This window comes from Malaclemys terrapin, chromosome 4, assembly GCF_027887155.1.
Source record: "Malaclemys terrapin pileata isolate rMalTer1 chromosome 4, rMalTer1.hap1, whole genome shotgun sequence".
In the NCBI taxonomy this organism is placed as follows: Eukaryota; Metazoa; Chordata; order Testudines; family Emydidae; genus Malaclemys; species Malaclemys terrapin.
In genome coordinates, this window is record NC_071508.1 from 112,463,295 (window position 1) to 112,479,987 (window position 16,693).

Genomic DNA, 16,693 nt, shown 5'->3' on the forward strand with positions numbered 1-16,693 from the left:
GAGCTGGTGGGTTTCAGTACAATTCCTAGAGGACATATGCCAGAACAAATCATAAAAAAATACGAACATAATTAGCCACCTCATTGCAGCAAGGCCAAGGACTGAAAGGAGCACAGAGCCTGAACTCTTCTTGCACTCCTATTAATACTTAACATTTTATAATATTACCTAAATAAGCCTCAGAGGCCCTAGGGGAGGTAGTCATTATTATCCCCATTTTACTGATGGGGTAACTGAAGCCCAGAGAGGTTAAAGCATGACATGCTCAAAGCCACCCAGCAAGCAATTCTCGCAGTCAGGAATAGGGCCCAGAAGTTCTGACTCCCAAATCTGTTCTCTATCCACTAACAACTGCCTCACCAGTGAGCACCTTGAGAGGGTGCTATACTGGTAAGAACATTATAACTAGAGAAGTATTATACTGGAGAAAGTATTATAACTAGTGGGTGTGATATATGGGAACCAATAATACATGGGGTACATTTCAGAGGGGTGCATAGGGAACCAGACACAGAACCCGATACTCTTTACCCTGCTGTCCTCCTAACACTAGAGAAGGACAAATAGTTTCGTTGTGTTCTGTTGCTGTGACAAGTGGAAGGATCACCACTGGGAATCATGAAGGGGTATTGCCGTGGGAAGTCCCCTGGTAACATTTGAGCAGCTGTTAGGGTTCCCTCCCCACTTTGAACTTGGGGTACAGATGTGGGGACCCGCATGAAAGACCCCCTAAGCTTATTTTTACCCGCTTAAGTTAAAAATTTCCCCAAGGCACAAATTCTTCCTTGTTCTTGGATGAGTACTGCTGCCACCACCAAGTGAGTTAGACAAAGATTTAGGAAAAGAACCACTTGGAGTTTTTATTTCCCCAAAATATTTCCCCAAGGCCCTTTACCCCCCTTTCCTGGGGAGGTTTGAGAGTAACCAAGGTGAGCACAGACCAGACACCTGGGTTTTTAGGACACAATCAGATTTTTAAAAAACAAAACTTTATTATAAAGAAAAAGTAAAAGCAGCACCTTTGTAAAATCAGGATGGAAGGTAATTTACAAGGTAATTAGATTTAAAACAGAGAGGATTTTCCCTTTAGGCAAAACTTTGGTTCCTCGCTAACCCAGAAAAAACACACACAAAAACAAAACAAACAACCTTCCCCCTCAGATTTGAAAGTATCTTCTCCCCTTATTGGTCCTTTTGGTAAGGTGCCAACTAGGTTATCTGAGCTTCTTAACCCTTTACAGGTAAAGGAGGGATTTTATGCTACCCTTAGCTATATGTTTATAACAGCAGCACATAAGGAAAGGCTTGCAGTGACACTAGACAGACCTTTCAGTCTAACTATCCCAGCATCTGCAGCTCCCATTTCAAGGTGAAAAGATATTAGATAAATGTAAATGCAGGGCACTTTACTAATGCTACAGAAAATGCAGTACACTGAAGTCTTTACAGTCCCTACTGGCCTCCTGCCAAGCTGTTCCTTGCCTTTTGCTGCGCACTATGGGAAAATGGAGTAAGAAAAAGGGAGAAATAGAGGGACGCTGTTTTAGGCCAAGGTCAGATGCCTTTATTGGTTGGTGAGGGGATACAGTGCACATTTTTGATAGTCAGGAGATTTACGAGGTGGAATGCAGCCACTGTGCCTTTTCAATCCTCACAGCAGTAGGCAGGTTTATTTCCATCACCACATTGCAGCAGCGTCATTGCTTCTCCATAGCGGCTGCTTTTAATGCTGCTGTATTTAAAATTGTACGTGTCTCTACATGAAACAGGGCTTTTTGCAGTCTGCCTTTTTATATCCTGTCAGGTTGGCTGGATAGACAGGATGGGTATGAGAATGTCTATTTGTGTGGGAAGGGCTATTCTACCATGGATATGATTCAGTAACGAGATTCTTTCTATTCAGAGTCCTCTTGGGTCTTACACATTCCTTTCCTCAGAGCCCCCGTCTCTTTCCATCTTTCCATTTCTCTTCCTCCTTCCAGATCCAAAGGTTAGCCCCACTCTTTCCCATGCTTTCTTTCCTCACATCCCAGTCTGTCCTAGCCTTACGCCCCCTCCCATTCCTGTACCAGTCCCCAGAGCACTTCTGTAAGATGCCCATCCTGGCTCTCCATGTAAGCTCCTCTCTTTCATCTGGAAGCCTTCACATCCTAGTTCTCGTCCTCCAATTTCAGTCACGTCTGTAAACCTGTTTAATGATGGATCATATCTTTCACTGTCCTAATATAGCAGTAAATTAAAGAGAGAGAGAGAGAGTGTCACTGGGTAAGTCAACAACTTCCCTCAAATGACTTTGGGAATTTTTCAGCACTTCTGGATGACTGTGGGAGCTCTGCTGCTACTGAACTCCTCAGAGATACAGTAGGTTCAGGATCCCCCACCAATGCGCAGGAGAACTTGGGGAATATGGGTCAGGAAAGCAAACGTATAGCGCACAGAATAGATCCAAAATCCCAATCCACAAACAGTGTAAAACAAGGGAGGAAATAAGAACACTATCCTCAGGACAGAATTGTGCCTTAATTACAGTATGTAAGAGGCCACATACTACGGTGATGGGCTCTCTCTATCAAAAAATAGCAATACTCTAGTTCTTATGTAGCACATTGCATCAGTAGATCTCAAAGTGCATTACAATGGGGAAACTGAGGCACAGAGCAATGAAGTCACTTGCCTGAGGTCAGCCAGCAGGCCAGTGGTAGAGCCAGTTGTACCCATCTTTAAAAAGGGGAACAAAGAGCACCCCAGGTATTATAGCTCAATCCGCCTAGCTTCAAAGACTGGAAAGATATTGGAACAAATTATTAAACAATCAGTTTATAAACACCTACAGGATAATAGGATTAGGAGGAATAGCCAGCATGGATTTGTCAAGAACAAATCATGCCAAACCAACCTAATTTCCTTCTTTGACAGGGCCTAGTGGATGGGGGGGAGGGGAACAGCAAACATGATACATCTTGATTTTGGTAAAGCTTTTGACACAGTCCCACATGACATATTCATAAGCAAACTAAGGAAATGTGTCTAGATGAATTTACTATATGGTAACTGATTGAAAGATTACTCAAAAAGTAGATATCAATGGTTCATTGTCAAACTGGGAGGATGTATCTAGTGCAGTCCCGCAGGGGTCAGTCCTGGATATGGTACTATTCAATATTTTCATTGATGACTTGGATAATGGAAGGGAGAGTATGCTTATAAAATTTATAGATGACACCAATCTGGGTGGTGTGCAAGCACTTTGGGGGACAGGATCAGAATTTAAAACAACCTTGACAAATTGGAGATTTGGTCTGAAATCAACAATATGAAATTCAATAAAGATAAGTGCAAAGTACTTTACTTAGGAAGGAAAAATCAAATGCACAACTACAAAATGGGGAATAACTGCCTCGGTGGTAGTACTGCTGACAAGGATCTGGGTGTTACAATGGATCACCAACTGAATATGAATCAACAACATGATGCAGTTGTGAAAAAGGCTAATAATGTTCTTGGGGTGTATTAACAGGTGTGTGGTATGTAAGACCCAGGAGATAATTGTCCCACTCTACTCAGCACGGGTGAGATTTCAGCTGGAGTACTGTGTCCAGTTCCGGGCACCACACTTAGGAATGTTGTGGACAAGTTGAGGTAGTCCAGAGGAGAGCAACAAAAAATAATAAAAGGTTTAGAAAACCTGACCTATGCGGAAAGGTTACAAAAACTGAGTATGTTTAGCCTTGAGAAAAGAAGACTAGGGAGGACCTGATAACAGTCTTCAAATATATTAAGAACTGTCATATAGAAGACAGTGATGAATTGTTCTCCATGTCCACTGAAGGTCAGACAAGAAGTAATAGGTTTAACCTTCAAGAAGGGAGAATTAAGTTAGGTATCAGGAAAAACTTACTAACTATAAGTGTAGTTAAGCTCTGGAATAGGCTTCCAAGGGAGGTTGTAGAATCCCCATCATTGGAGGTTTTTCAGAATAGGCTGGACAAATTCCTGTCATGATTGACCTAGGTTTACTTGGTCCTGACTCAATGTACAGGGCTGGACTTGATGACTTCTTGAAGTCTCTTCTAGGCCTACACTTCTATTATTCGATCCTCTAGATAGATGGGGGGAATTCATCTGTGACCTATGGTCTCTTTGCACCAGTGGAGCAGTGCAGGGCAGGTATAAGTCCTTCCAGAAATATCCTTAATGCAAAAGACCCTCTTCTGGAGTGTCAATTCTGGTTGTGCATGGTTTCCCACAGAAGGTCCTGGTGAATGTTAGCATTCTGCAGTGTGCTGAGTAGGGGGTGCATGTCAAGTGGTAGCCAGAGCAGACCTATACCCAGTGATTCTGTACTTCTGCAGTATCTTAGAGGGGCCACTGAGTCTGAGGCAAAACTTAGGGCAAGCCTTCACATGCACCCAGAGGCCTCAGAATCAGTGAAGTGCAATCCATGTTCCCTTTGTCTCTGTGCTGGTCTCAGCGCTTGCATAGGAATTAATCTTGCATAGAGATAGGAAGGTGAGGAAGGTGATGATTTGCAATATAGGATGGATTCTTAATACCTTATCTGTGTGAAATGACCACACAGACCTTTCATATTCCCTCCATCTCCACTTCATTTTGCATTGGTAAGCTGGGAGCAGAGGACACAATAACAATCTTTCTGCTGTAAAGAGCCCTGCTCTGCATTATTCATGTGATTCCTTCCTATTTTGCACACTTATGTCAGTCCTCATGCAGCTAAAATATATGTTAAATGATTCACTCTCTCTTTCTCTCTCTTTCTTGTTCCCTCTCTCTGAAATGGGAATGAGAGAATTTTTTTAAAGAACCTGTGATTAGACTTTTCCCTCCTTCTCCGTTTCCCCACTCACACCACAACTCACAAAATACGTGTCTGGTCTCTTGATTTGAATGAATGTCTAGAACAGAGTGAAGAGGAGCAGAAGGGACATAACTGGGAAAATCCCCAGCAAAATCTGTCCCTGTTATATTGATCTAAATCTCATAAAGTCTAGAGAGGGAAAATCCCTAAGATATCTCATCTATTCTGTCCCCAGCTCCCTTCTTCATATATTGCAGTGCTTCATCCAATTCAGTTTTAAGGGGATTGCTTTTTAAACTCCCCTGTCTGCTCTGTATCCCCCTTTTTAATCCAAGCAATGGGGATTCCCCTCTTTTTCTTGAGAAACTTCCACAGCCACATCTCAGAGAGATCCTAAAGGATATCTGTAGGTAACTGTTCTGCCTCTTTATCTTGTGCTCTTGAATGCCTTAGCCAATATCTGGTTGAGATTCAGGTATGCATAATTGTTAAAGCTCAATTCAGCCTGAGGTACTGATGGTAGGTTGAGGGAAGCAGCCAAAGAAGATGGCAAAGGTAATTATCAGCCCCTTTGACTGCAGGTATCTGTCCACCACTGGTCATCTGAGTTTGTATCATAGGGGTGCTGTTAGAGTCTGAACTGCTTTTAGATGATCACAGTGCAGCAGTCACCAGCGCTGCATTTTTCCATCTGTACTTGATCAGGAGCTCACAACCTTTTCTCTCAGATGAGGACCTTACTACTGTCATTCATGCATTTTGTCACTTTAAACCCACTGTGATGTGTTCTATGAAGGGATCTACTTTAAATCTATTTCAAAACTGAAGCTACAGCAGTATGCAATAGCCTTTCTGTTAACTATGATTTCTAGTCATGAGACACCAGTGCCTGGGGATCTGCAATGAGGTCCCATTGGTTTCCTGGTGGAGTTTACACTGTTTGTTCTGACTTACAGAGCCATGAATGGTCCCGGACATGTGGAATTGAGAAATACCTCTCTCTTGGTGCGGTATTGCACAGCTGTGATCAGTGGAGGCACATGAGCTGAAGCCCAGTCAGAATAGGAGAGGGTGCTGCTAGCAGGACAATCTGTTAGGGATTCTCAGTTTAGGAATTTGCTCCCTTCTTGTTCTGAAATAGCCTTAATCTCTTGAACTTCATGGCATGCTGCAAAGAGTATCTGTTTGCTAGGCTTTTGGAACTTAAGAATTGCCACTGAATCTGATCAGTTCGTTACCCTGTCTCTGACAGTGACCAGTATCAGATGCTTCAGAGAAAGGAGCAAGAAACCTGGAAGAGGGCAGAGGATAGGATGTGATGGGCCTTTAAGGTATATTGGATTGTTAGGAATTTTTGACTGATTAATTTAACAGCAATTTGTGTCAACTACGCTGATGAGTAGTATTCTTTGTACAAATTTTTGTTTTAAGTAATCACTAGGTGTTTTGAACTGGGATTCATGTGTTCTTTTGTATTTAAATAAAAAGAAAGCTCATGATCAGGACACTTTTGCTGATATATGCCATTGTCTCTTTTAATCTTTGCCTTACTAGTTAAACCCCCTTTGAACAACCTGATCATTTCCCCTCCCTCATCGGAGTTTACACCCTCAGACATTTGTAAGCCCTCTCAGATCTGTTCCTTGTTGCAATGCTGCCAAGTTAATTGATTGTTCCAGCATCACCAGCCAGAGTTAACTGCATCGGAGCCAAGCAACTGCATAGTGATGAAGGAGCACAGAAAGCTTGAATGAAAGGGACTCATCATCTTGTTCCCTCCCAATTCTGCCCCTACGTGTGAAGTTGTACTGAGGGCAGTGCTTATATCAGTAGTAGAGCAAACACACTTATGGTTCCCCCTGCCACAATATGATAATCATTTTGCATCCCTGCTTCCTGTAATGCAGATTTCTGAATTGGCCTCTTGGCTCAGCTCAAGCACAAGATCAGTTTTTATCAATTTAGTATTTGATATGTTTAGGAACTGCATCCTGCTTTGGTCCCCCAGCAGAAGGCCAGGATGGTCTCCTCTCTACTGGCCACTTCTGTTTCTACGATCACTACAGCTGGTTATTCTTTTGAGAGGAGAAAGAGAATATTGCCATTCAGGGCATTTTACCATCTATTACTTTCCCTTTTTTGCATTTTAGAGCCCTACAAGGACCAAAATGTGCTTGGCTTCCATCTTTCACACTCAGCAACAATGCTGCATGATTGAGGGGGGGAGGGTGTTGGCTGCAGTGTGAGTTCCTGGGGGACTGAACTGCTCATCAAAGGGACTGGTATCCAGGCAACAAGCCTCCCTTGCCTTAGACAAGCAGAAACAGCTGGGAGTTTTGAAAGCTAAGGAGAAGCTACTGTAAAGAGAGCGAGAGAGTGAGCGGCAGAGAGGGTGGAGCCATGTTATTTTGAGTAGGTTATTTCTGCTCTCACATCGGCATGACATTCAGCCCAGCTATGATCACCAGTGCAGCAGCCCAAGTGTGGAGCAGGCAAGCTCCTTGCCAGGTCCTTGATAAGAGAAGGGAAATCAGACCATATTTTATCTTCAAATTTACAATACATGGGGAAAGGTTATTAATGCATTTCCCAGGAACAGTTCCCCATGTGTGTAATAAGGATAATCATACATCCCCAATTCACACAGGAATTGTGAGGATAAATTCATTAATGTTTGTGTGGCTCAAATACTATCTGAATGGTTGCCATTGAAGTAAACAGATAGGAAAAAGGCAACTCTGGAACATGCAGGCACAGCCAGCTCACAGCCCCACACATTTGGGGACTCCACAGTTGAACACTTGAGCATTTATTACTATCTTTAATTTCTAAACCATAACTACTTCACTTTTCACAGGCACCAGAGGCTGCCTGTGTTTTAAATCTTACATTAATATTGTCATAAAGCTCCAGGAATCTGGCTTCTGACATTTACTAGGACTCCAGATACTAGGTCTTCAATCTGAGACTTCTCTTGGGGCTTTGCCAGGCAGGTGCTGGGCTGGGTCACAGGGAGTTCTCCAGTAGGGGTAGAGAAAGGCTTTCTAGAGGGGTTGGCTGGAGTGGACTCTCTTCCTAAAAACTAAGAACTGCCTGGTTGCTTTCCCAGGGGAATATTAACCCCATCTCAGCTGAGTACTCTCACCTCACTGAATCTAGGCCAGCTACTCACCTCTACTGGGGCTGACTCCCACTCCATTCTCTTAGTGGACAAATCCCAAACCTCCTCTTGTAATGCTTCTATTTCATGGGACTGACTTGGGTACTTCAGGAGCTTCCCAGCTGCGGAGGAGACTGACAAGCCATGTCAGTGCCAAATAAGCCATCCTGAGGATTTGGGGAGCAAACTGCCATTCCTAGTTCTCCTTTTTCTCAGTCACACTCATCCCACCCTCCTTCACCCCATTTACCTCCCCACACCGCTCCTTCTCTTCCACATCCCTGTGACAGCGTACCCCATAAGGCTTTATGTGGGGGGGGGGGTTATAAATGTATGTATGATATAACTGGAATATGTTTTGTGCTGCCTGTGCCATGTAACATATCACCGTAAAGGTTATGGTCTACTATATCTATTCATCCTATTTGTACATATATATCATTTTCTACTTGAGGTTAAGAATATGGGCTGTATGCTTGCCTGGTTTCTAAGTAAGCTTTGTGAGGCATTTGGTCAGCTTCTTTAGGAAGGAATTCACCAGGTTAAGTACCTGATCAGGAAACACTTGAGGAACAATGCATCTTGGAATGCTCCAATCCACATAAGTAGTCTTCCTGGAGACATGCAAGATACCATGTGGACAATGGCTTCGGCCTGTAAAGACTGAGTCATGCAGGGGCACGTGACTTGCCTAGGTGACTCCAGAACTCCATCTTGGAGCTGGACTTGGCATAGGAGGGAGGAGGGGGGTCTCCACCCACAAGAGAGAGTCTATTTAAACCCGTGGGAGACCCCTCCATTTGGTCTTCAGCTGGCTAAAGAAGGAGCCTCTCCACCCCCCCAGGATACTTGAAGGAAACTGAAACAAAGGACAGTAACTACAGGGGTTGTGAGTGATTGCTGGACCCAGGCTAAAAGGAGATTAGCCTGTAAAAGGGAGCATTCTGGAACTGGTGAGATTATCTGTATTTAGTTTGATTAGACATAGATTTGCGCATTTTATTTTATTTTGCTTGGTGACTTACTTTGTTCTGTCTGTTACTACTTGGAACCACTTAAATCCTATTTTCTGTATTTAATAAAATCACTTTTTATTTAGTAATTTACTCAGAGTATGTATTAATACCTGGGGGAGCAAACAACTGTGCATATCTCAACTGTGCATATCTCTCTATCAGTGTTATAGAGGGCGAACAATTTATGAGTTTGCCCTGCATAAGCTTTATGCAGGGTAAAACGGATTTATATGGGTTTAAACCCCATTGGGAGTTGGGCATCTGAGTGCTAAAGACAAGCACACTTCTGAAAGCTGTTTTCAGGTAAACTTGCAGCTTTGGGGCAAGTTATTCAGACCCTGGGTCTGTGTTGGAGCCAGACGGGAGTGTCTGGCTCAGCAAGACAGGGTGCTGGAGTCCTGAGCTGGCAGGGAAAACAGGAACAGAGGTAGTCTTTGCACATCGGGTGGCAGCTTCCAAGGGGGTTTCTGTGATCCAACCCGTCACAATCCCTTCCTTCCCTTTCTCCTCTCCTCCTTCTCTTGCTTCATTCTTCTCTCTCTTTTCTCCTTTCCTCTCTGCATTCCCATCCTTTCGTCTCTCCTTCAAATTAGATCCTGCTACCTTATCCTGGTGCGCTGAATAGCCTCAATTGAGGAGTGAGTGGAGCTCGTATGAGGTGCTCCTGCCCTTGTCCCAACCATGCACTGACCCTCCAAATGCCCCTCTCTCTGGGGTGTATCTTGGTTGGCTGTCCTTTGACTTTTTCCAGTGCCCTCCAACGCCTCTGCTGAGGAGCTCACAAAGTGCCATTTGCCAAGAGAAGAGAAATAAACCCTGAGGGTCTTGGGAGGAGCATTCCAGAGCTAAAAATAACCATGGGTCAGCTGTGAATAAGCCTGAGGCTCCACTCCTCTTCCCTCCCTTCCCCAAGCTGGTGCTGCAGTCACGGAGAGGACAAACGGTCATGATGAATCCTCTGTCTCTAATTCAGCTCCACCCCCATCCCCCTTGGCTTCCCCGCTGCCAGGCTGTAATTGCTACACAGCTACAGAAAGAGGGAAACAAAATGAATGAAAAAGAACCTGCCCCAAAATAAATCTTTGCCTGCTGTCACCACATCACCCACAGATCAGCTGTTTCAAGGAATCAGAGACCTAACCCTGGTCTACACTAAAATGTTACGTCAATGCAAGCCGCCTTGCATTGTCCTAATTGTGCATGTATCTACACTTAAGTTTGTCTCTCATCAGTGTAAACTCTCTAGGAACACCACTTCCCCAGGCTGAATTAAGCCATGATTAATGTACTGAAGTCAACAAAGCATTAATGTAGACACTGTATTATCTATGTCCAGGGCCGGTGGAAGGATGTTTCGCGCCCTAGGCGAAACTTCCACCTTGCGCCTCCCCTCCCCCGTCCCTGAGCCCCCGCCCTGAGGTGCACTCCCCTGCAGCAGCTCACCCCCTCCGCCCTTAGGCACCCCCCCGCCGGATTGGCGCCGCAAGCCCTGGGAGGCAGGAGAAGTGAAGCAGCCACGGTGTGCTCGGGGAGGAGGCAGGGCAGGGATGAGCTGGGGCGGGGGGGGGTGCCTCAGGGTGTGGGGTGGGGAGCTGTCGCAGGGGGGGTGCCTCAGGAGCGGCACCTCAGGGCAGAGGGGAGGAGCTGCCACGGGGGGGGTGCTCGGGGAGGAGGTGGGGCAGAGGTGAGCTGGGGCGGGGAGTTCTCCTACATGCCGCCCCCCCCCACTTGCTGCAGGCGGCCCTCCCCGCGCTCTACTGCCCCAGCTCCCTCCGCCTAAATGCCAGCGGCAACCTGGGCGGCTGAAGATCCGGCCGCTGCAGTCGCTACCGAAGAAAATGGCACCTCTCAAATCCTAGCACCCTAGGCAACCGCCTAGGTCGCCTAAATGGTTGCACCGGCCCTGCCTATGTCAACCCTACCAATCCTCCCGCAGCTGTCCCACAATGCTCAACTCTGATCAGTATGGTCATCGTTGTGAACTCTACTGTCCAGGGGTCATGGAGACCAAAAGCTCTTCCACTCTTCACAATACCATGAATTTTTGAAATCCCTTTTCCTGATTGTCCATCTTGACAAGTGCACCTACCAACTCTCCCTTGTTATGTGCAACTTCCCAGCTGACCATGCTGGCTACACGCTCTGGATCAGGGGTAAACAAACTTTTTGGCCCGAGGGCCACATCTAAGTATGGAAATTGTATGGCAGGCCATGAATGCTCACAGAATTGGGGGTTGGAGTGTTGGAGGGGGTAAGGGCTCTGGCTGGGGGTGCGGGCTCTGGAGTGGGGTCAGAAATTAGGAGATCAGTGGGAGGAGTCTCCGGGCTAGGGCAGGGGGTTGGGGGGGTGAGGGCTCCAGCTGCGTGTGCGGGTTCTGGGTGGGGCTGGAGATGAGGGGTTGGGGTTGCAGGAGTGTGCTCCTGGCTGGGACCAAGCAGTTTGGAGGGTGGGAGGGGGATCAGGGCTGGGACAGGATGTTGGGGGGCGGGAGAGGGTCATGGGTGCAGGCTCTGGGCAGTGCTTACCTCAAGCAGCTCCCAGGAGCAGCAGCATGTCCCCCCTCTGGCTCCTATGTGGAGGCACGGCCAGGTGGCTCTGCGTGCTGCCCTATCTGCAGGTGCTGCCCCTATGGGGGCCATGCTTGGAGTGGGGGCAGTATGTGGAGCCCCCTGGCTGCCCCTACGTGTAGGAGCCAGAGGGAGGACATGCTGTTGCTTCCGGGAGCCGTGCGGAGACACGGCACGCGCAGAGCAGGGCAAACCCCCGACCCCACTCCCCGGTTAGAGCTCCAGAGCGGGACAAGTCCCAGACCTCCCTCCCCAGCAGGCGCTCAAGGACTGGATTAAAACATCTGAAGGCCCGGGGGCCATAGGTTGCCCACCCCTGCTCTAGATGCACTCCAGCCTGGAGCACACAGGAGATTTTGGATCTGCTGGGCTTGTGGGGAGAAGGGGCTGTGCAAGCACAGCTATGGACTAGCTGTAGAAATGTAGACACCTATAAGCAGATTCTGCAGGAGAAGTGGTACAACAGGGATCAACAGTAGTGTCACTTGAAAGCAAAGGACATGTGGCAGGCATATCAGAAGGCCAGGGACTCCAACAGTTGATTTGGTGCTGAGCTGCAGACCTGCTGCTTTTACAAAGAGCTTCATGCCATACTTGGCAGAGACCCCATCACTACCCTGCACGCCACTGAGGATACCTCCAAGAAGCCCACATCATAGGCCTCTGGTATGAACAGAGAGGATGAGGAGGAGAATGGGGGACATGCAAACAGAGGGTCCAGCTATGCTGCAAGGCAAAATTGTCTGAGACTACACTGCAGTCCAGTCAGTCTCGGCAGTCGAGCATGGGCAAGCCCGATGGAGGGGAAGGAACCTCCAGTAAGTGTGTAAATTTATTTCCTATTGTATGGACACCCCCAACTTAGCATGACTCTGCGATCAACTTTTCATTAATTTATTCATCCTAGAAGAGGTAGCAGCACAACAAAGGGAGATAGTGTTGTTATCTGCTTTTCATTCACGTGTAGAGTTAGGCTGGAGGTGGGGGTACAGGGAAGTTTGTTTATGTACACAGGGATGTCCCTTGATTCTTGAATCTTCCTGTGAGATCTCAATGAAACTTTCATGGAGGTACTCTGCAGCCTTAATTCTTCATCCACAGTAGTACACTTTCCCATGCCAGTCTGTGATAACTTTGGCCAGCATCATTGCAGTAAACCGGCTAGCAGCATACGGGTGGGACACCAGCAGCAGCTGTACTCTCTGTGCCTTTGTAACCCTCAGGAGTGAGCTATCAGCTAAAATTCCCACTGTCTGTGGAAAATGGTGTCAGTATTCAGTGTTATTGTCCTATACTCATAGTTTCATGCAACTGAGCAATTCCCTCACCCCTAGTGGGCCATACAATCCACGGTGGCAGCTCTGAGTGGTGCTGTGTGCAAGGACTCCAACAGACAAGTGTCAATAAACATGTCCTGTTTAAAACTTTTAGGCGAGCAAGGGAAGGGAGCTCTGAATCTTAAATTTCGCTGTCTGTTGTGACTATACTGACAATGGTACTCTGTGTGTTTTATCTGCAGCTGTTGATTGTGGCCTTGAGGGGTTCTCCCTCCACACCAATGGAACACCTGAGCTAGATAAGGAGGAGAAAGACGAGAACTCGGGATGACATGTTCAATGAGATCCTGAAAGCCAGTGCTGCATCAGACTGTGAACAGAGGCCCTGGAGGATGAATACTGTATACTGTATGGAGAAATAAAGAGCAGATAGGAGAAAGGCCCAGGACTCCTGCAGGACAAGGAGAGAGAGAGGCACCAAGACATAATAGGGCTTCTCTGGCAGCAAACACAGATGCCACAGCCTCTTGTGGACCTACAGGTTCAATAATCCTGGGCTCGCCTCCCTTTGCAGTCCAAGGAGAACTCCAATATAGCACCTCCTTACACCCCTGCTCTCCGCACTGGCATCAGGGACCGCATCCCTACCCCTACCACTCCACACTGGGGGACATAAAGGACAACCAGAACTTCACCTACATCAACTGTGGCTTCACAGGTCAGTGAATGTGTAGCTAAAATGGACATGAATGTTCCTTTCCCTTCTTTAACCTTTGTTGCATAAATTTATTAAGGTTTAATGTATTTCTTTTAACTTGTACAGGTTTTTTTGAAGTATTTTCATTACTCAATAAAATTATATTGTTTGGAAAATAATTCATCTTTATTAGTTCCCAACATACGCTGTAGAATGCCTGGTGGTAATGAAAGCACCCACCTAGTTGTTTTATACACTGTGATCCAACTCACAAGATCAGTGACAAACACAGTATAATAATCATAAATGTACAGTGAGCACCACAAAATTAATAGGTGCATTGTTAGGGTACGTCCAAACTACCCGCCGTATCGGGTAGTGATCGATTTATCAGGGATCGATATATCGCATCTCGTTAAGACATAATATATCGATCCCCGAACATGCTCCCCGTCGACTCCAGAACTCCACCAGAGCGAGCGGCGGTAGTGGAGTCGACAGGGGAGCGGCGGCTGTTGATCCTGCACCGTGAGGACACAAGGTAAATCGATCTAAGATACTTCGACTTCAGCTACGCTATTCACGTAGCTGAAGTTGTGTATCTTAGATCGATCCCCCCCCCCACCCTTAGTGTTATATTCATAGATGTGCACCAAGCACCACACATTTCCTAACAGGCTCCCAAACTGCAGGACCCGGTAGAGCACAGTACACCACAGTGCATTACCATAGCTCACTGTTAAACTGCTCTTTCAAAGCTTCCCTGAGCTGTATAACTGTACATTGAGCTCTTCTAGTAGCCCTTATGTCTGGCTGTTCAAACTCAGCAGACAGCCGTTCCAGCTCCACCCCAGCAGCAACTTTTCCCTTTTTACTATATTTTACTTTACTTGATTATGGAGGACATAGCAGGCAGTTATAACCATTGTCACATTTTTCTCACTGAAGTCCAATCTTGTCAGTAAAGAACACCAGTGCCCCTTCAATCTACTAAAAGCACATTCAACTGTCATTCTGCACCATTGAGACAGTAGTTGAATCTTTTCTTGGTGCTGTTGAGGTGACTGGTGTACGATGTCAGGAGCCAGGGGAGTAAGGGGTAGGCTGGGTCTCTCGGACTCACTATTGGCATTTCAACATCACCAATGGTAATCTGCCAGCTGGGAAAGAAAGTCTCTGCTTGTAGCTTTCTGAACAGTCCTGTGTCCTTAAAGATGTGAGTGTCATGTATCTTCCCTAGCCAGCCAATTATTGATGTTAGTGACGCATCCCCAGTGAGCCATCGGTGCTTGCATAACCACAGAAAAGTAGCCCTTTCTGTTGATGTACTCTGTAGCAAGGTGGTCTGGTGCCTAAGTAGGGATATGTGTGCTGTCTATCGCTCCACTACAGTTTGAGAACCCCAGTGCTGCAAATCCATCCATTATGTCCTGCACATTGCCAAGAGTCACAGTCCTGCATAGCAGGAGACAATTAATAGCTCTGCACACTTGCATGACAAAGGCCCCCACAGTGGATATGTCAACTCCAAAATGATCTCTCACTGACCAGCATTGCAAGTTTCTACAGTGTGATCACCACTCACTTCTCCACTGTCAGTATGGCTCTAATTCTCGTGTCCCTGTGCTGGAGGAATGGGGCGAGCTTGGCACACAGATCCAGGAATGTGGCCTTCCGCATCCGAAAGTTCCGCAGCCACTGCTTGTCATCCCAAGCCTGCACTACGATGCAATCCCACCAATCACTGCTCATTTCTTGGGCCCAGAAATGGCACTCTACTGTTTGCAGCTGCTCTGTGAATGCCACCAACAATCTGAAATTGGTTCTCACTATGTCACACAGAAATCTGCCCTCCAGGAAATCATCATGTTCCCTGTGGCTCTTCTTACAGCTCTGCAAATACCAGAGGATCATGCATCCTGTGCTTGCAACACTCATGACAATAGTACAGAGCTATGCGGGCTCCATGCTTCTGTCAAGAGATGGCATCCCATGCAGGTTTGTGGGATTTTCAAAATAGGTGCAAAAATTATGAGATAGAGATGGCATTATTGGGTGGAGAAAGCAACATGATGGAAACTTGACCTCGCAGTCCCAGTCACCCCTGCAGGACTAATTTCTGCCCCACCAGGCATTGCCAAAACTTCCCAAAAGACAGTGCGCTGGATGGTGGCAAGTTGCACATTGACATATTTACCCAGGGTGCACTGCACTATGCATTGAAAAGTATTCCTGGTGAGTACTTGCAGAACTGATGTAAGGAGCCAAATATGCATGCACACAAGTGATATACTAACTGTGGCAGCTTTATGCTGATGTAACTTGTGTTGGCGTTTGTTTGTAATGTAGACATGCCCCTAGGGAAGGAAACAATCTATAAGGTCCCATCTATCAGGTCCTTAATCTGAGCACTAATGCCAGATTATTCCCTACAGTTTATCCCAGTCAAATATATTGAAATAGGAAATTCCACTTAAACCCAATAAACAGACATGACTCTCTAACAGGATCTGTTTCTAACCATCAGGGCCGGCTCCAGGCACCAGCTTGCCAAGCAGGTGCTTGGAGCGGCCACTTCAGAGAGGGGCGGCACGTCGAGCTCTTCGGCGGCAATTCGGCGGACAGTCCCTCACTCCGGCTTGGAGCGAAGGACCTACCGCCGAATTGCCATCGCGATCGCAGCTTTTTTTTTTTTTTTTTTTGGCTGCTTGGGGTGGCCAAAACCCCGGAGCCAGCCCTGCTAACCGTGGTGGCAGTGAGCACTGATCTTCCATCAGGGCTCTGTCCAGGGCTGATTAAGAGTGATCTATGACACTATGTGAACCACAAAACAGCATGACATAATGTCCAATGTTTGATGAGACATAACTATACAAAATAATACTAAGAGAGGTAGAGATTCTGTACATTTTAAGGGCCCTAGCACATGGCTCCCATATGTACTAGCTTAGTCAGTGTGTTTGTGTTATGCAGTGCTGTGTATAAGGAAGAGGGAGGTTTCTAATATGGCTGGAAAAACCAATTGGCAGTAATAATACAGTTATTTTTCTATGTGCTATATAAATATTACATAAAAAAGCTAAGTTAAAAAGCATTAAAGTTGCAAAGTCAAGTCTCAAACGTTGGGAAATGCCAGAAATGTGTATGTATTACAACACA

General features: G+C 46.3%; 1 protein-coding gene and 1 long non-coding RNA gene across 2 annotated transcripts in view; one reads left to right on the forward strand and one right to left on the reverse strand.

Annotated features, from left to right (window-relative positions):
* LOC128836975 (uncharacterized) overlaps positions 1–13,259 on the forward strand; it is a 44,411-nt gene extending 31,152 nt beyond the window's left edge. Inside the window, exon 3 of the long non-coding RNA XR_008444865.1 lies at positions 13,080–13,259. This is a non-coding gene — a long non-coding RNA (uncharacterized LOC128836975). The remainder of the gene's footprint in view (positions 1–13,079) is intronic.
* The window catches only part of ANGEL1 (angel homolog 1), a 230,098-nt gene that overhangs the window by 138,074 nt on the left and 75,331 nt on the right, over positions 1–16,693 (reverse strand). The gene's annotated exons all lie outside the window — the stretch shown is intronic.